Here is a 3606-nt window from a genome sequence, read left to right as displayed (position 1 = left end):
CCCCCCCCCCCAGTACACTCTGGCTCTGATGGTTCTGCTCAGACTTGTCTGATTGTTCTTTGAGAGCTTGGCACAAACAGGAAACTGATTTTTTTTTAAAAATATTTCAGGGTTTAATGTTTGCAGGAAGACGACAGTTTTTTTTCTCGGTGCTTCCTCGTCGTCTCGTTCTTCGCCGGTTCAGGATCTGAACAGGTGCAGGTCCTGTCAGAGGTGCAGGCAGACCTTCAGAGGAGGAATCAAACCCACGGCTGTGAATGTGCAGAGAGAAAATACTGAAAACTAGAGGAAAATATAACATTTTATTTGTTTTAACAAGGACAGGTTATTGAGACCCCCCCCCCCCCCCCCCCACACACACACACACACACCAGCAGTGAAAGTCCTCTGAGGGTCCAGTTGGAGATGAGATGCAGCCGGACCAAACATTGAACTCTCATCTCTTCCGGCTCTGTTTTTATTTCAAACTGGACATTTGTCTGAGTTCTGGTCAGTTTGTGTCTCTGAGGTGGACTCCAACTATGTCCCAGAGTCCAGGTCCAGTCATGACGGACACTCGGTGGCTCCTCGTCCTCTGAGGAGTCATTTGCATTCGTTTGCCAGGGAACTGATTAGGTGGTGGTGGTGGTGGTGGTGGGGGCAGATTGGATCCCCTGCAGCAGAACAGTTTGTTGTTTTGGAGACAAACGAAGAACTCCAGATCCTTTAAACCTGATCCACTCTGAGTTCTCCAACGTGACCTTGGCTTTAAATGTGACTCTTATTGTAACAAACGTGTTTGTTTTTAGTTATTTAAGGATTAAATTGACAGATTAGTAGATTTTTCTGCCTTTTTTCTTTCACTTTCTTTGAATTTTCAAACAAAGCCAAACGGAGAAGTAGCTGGAACATGGTGTCCAACCGACGGCTCGGCCGAAGCTGCGCAGGAAAAGCGACCGAACGTTGCCCCGACCTCGACTCGTGAGCCGAATGAAACCGTACGGCTGCTTTTTGGGGGTGAATCTCCAGATTGAGGCGGAGAAGCAGCAGCCACAGTCTGGAAAGGTCAAAATGTACAGATTTCACTTTTAGGAAAGAAAAACGACCACAAGACTTCTCGTTTAACTACATAATGTATGATCTCTGCAGCTGTCCTCCTAAAACAGCTAAAGTTTACTGCAGCCGACCATGAAACATGCAGCCCTGATTCTAAAACAGCTGACGATTGTCTGTCTGTTAGCAAAATATCTCATAAACTACTGATTGGATTTTTATGAAACTTGAACAAAGCAATCGCTGAACGCACGACTACAAGTCTTAAACGTTTGGAGTCAACCTGATTCAAGATGGCCGCCACAGCTTATCGAACTTGACAAACAAAAAATTGCTATAAGTTGGTCAGTTTTACAGGTATTGAGCTAAAAGTTGGTGTGGTAGTAGCTGAGACTGATCCGCAGCTTGTACGCTGAGCAGTAACTGATGACGCCAGATCTGTGTTTGAAACTCTGGTATTAACTATTGGAGTCAACCATGTGTCTGTTAGCAAAATATCTCATGAACCAGTTGATGGATTTTAATGAAACTCTCATTGATTATAAGACACATGTGCACAACTGATTCAAGATGGCTACTACAGCCAGCTGATCTAGGAAAATACAAAAGCCAGCTAAACCACACAAATATTTAGCTAAAATTAGGTGTGGTAACTATTGATCCAGATATACGTATGAGTGCGTGGGTGAAGAGTAGTTTTGTACCCACTTGGTACAAAATATCTCCTGGATAAGAAATTGTAATCACTGTAGTACTGCATACTTGTTACATCTTAACCTACTATCGTACCAATTGAGCATTAAAATTCACAAATATTTGGCAGATGTATGGATGTTGCCTAGGTGCAAAATGGTAAAAGTTTCGTACACTATTAAAACAGAACTTAATTGCCTGGAAATTAAATGGTCACTATTAGCAACTTGTTGCGTCTTGTACCAATTAAGCTTGTATATATATATATATATATATATATATATATATATATATTAGTGATATAGCAGATAATGTACTGTATGTGCACGTGGGTGCAAAATAGTTGTATACCCTATTGGTACAAAATTTCCGACGGAACTGTAAAGGTATTTGATATTAACATGTATGTCTTGTACCAATTAGATTTAAATATTCATGAAAATTTGGCAGGTGCGCGTAGGAGTGAGTGGGTGTTGAATAGTTTCGTACCCTCTTGGTATAAAACATCTGGATATGGAATGGTAATCTGTATCACTGTATACATGTTGCATCTTAACAATTGAATACCATCGTACCCATTGAGCATTAATATTAGTGATTTTTTAGCAGATATACGTGCATGAGTGCTAAATTATATTAGTTTTGTACCCTTTTGGTCCAGAACATAATTGGCTGATAATGAATGAAGTGGTAATTACCATTAGCAATGTGTAATTGTTATATTTTGTACTAATACTTGTACTTATATTTTGTTCATATCTTAGATCTTATTACTGTTTTTCTTATACATTTTATTGTTGGATGTAACTGGGACCCTGTGTACATAATTTCGCTCCACCACATGTACCACATGAGGTGCGAATGACAATAAAGAATCTCTGACTCTGACTCTCTGACACTGAGCTGAGAATTTTAGGAACTTTTGGCATATAAATGTGTGCGTAGGTGCAAAATGGTGATAGATTTGTACCCTATTGGTACAAAATATCTCTTGGATCTAAAAGGTTACTTACTGTTTACAACAGGTACTTGTGTACATTGTGTACCAGTTTAGCTTATTTTATTAATATATATATTTGGCAGATATATGTAAATATGTGTGGGTATGAAATGGTAATAGTTTCGAACCCTATTTGTATGAAATGTAATGGACTAGATGTGAATTGGTAATCCCTATCTAAAACATTCTTTTTACATCTATTTATCCTGAATATTTATAAATATTTGGAAAATATTTATAGAATACATGTGTGTGGGTGCAAAATGGTAACAGTTTTGTACCCTATTGGTTTGAAATATCTTCTGGGTATAAAATGGTAATCACCATTTGCAATGTGTACTTGTGTACGTACACACAATTAGGCCTAAAGTTTCATAAATATTTGGCAGATATATGTATGAGTGTGCGGGTGCGAAATGTTAACACTTTTGTACCTGATTTGTATGAAATATTTCCTGAATATGAAATAAGCGCTATTAGCAACATGCACATGTACATTTTCTACAATTTGAGCCTAAATATTTATTAACCCATAAAATAATGGGGGTTATGATCACTTTGTACCAAAAAAAACAGCTGCTGGGTACAAAATGATTTGGCTGATGTAAGAACTTGATGTAACTGTTTTGTTCCTGTAAGTGTTTAAATCTCAGTTTTACTCATAAACCTTGTTAGGTTAAAGTTTTGGTCGAGAAAAACACTCTGAGCTTAAAAACATCCAAGTGTGGCAGAAAAACAACCAGTGAGAAAACATCAACATGGAGGGTACGTAGTGGCGCCGTGAATTAGCAGTTCTACCATGTGGAAGTGGAGGTGTGTGAGGAAGAAGATGGATGACGTGTGTGTGTGTGTGTGTGTGTGTGTGTGTGTGTGTGTGTGTG

The 3606-nt window shown here is 38.8% G+C and overlaps 1 protein-coding gene across 1 annotated transcript in view; it reads left to right on the top strand.

Annotated features, from left to right (window-relative positions):
- Window positions 1-3606, top strand: part of slc4a11 (solute carrier family 4 member 11) — a 59833-nt gene that overhangs the window by 234 nt on the left and 55993 nt on the right. The window lies entirely within an intron of this gene.

The sequence above is a fragment of the Nematolebias whitei genome, chromosome 21 (assembly GCF_014905685.2).
Source record: "Nematolebias whitei isolate Nwh7 chromosome 21, NemWhi1, whole genome shotgun sequence".
In the NCBI taxonomy this organism is placed as follows: Eukaryota; Metazoa; Chordata; class Actinopteri; order Cyprinodontiformes; family Rivulidae; genus Nematolebias; species Nematolebias whitei.
This window is presented reverse-complemented; position numbering and strand designations above follow the sequence as displayed.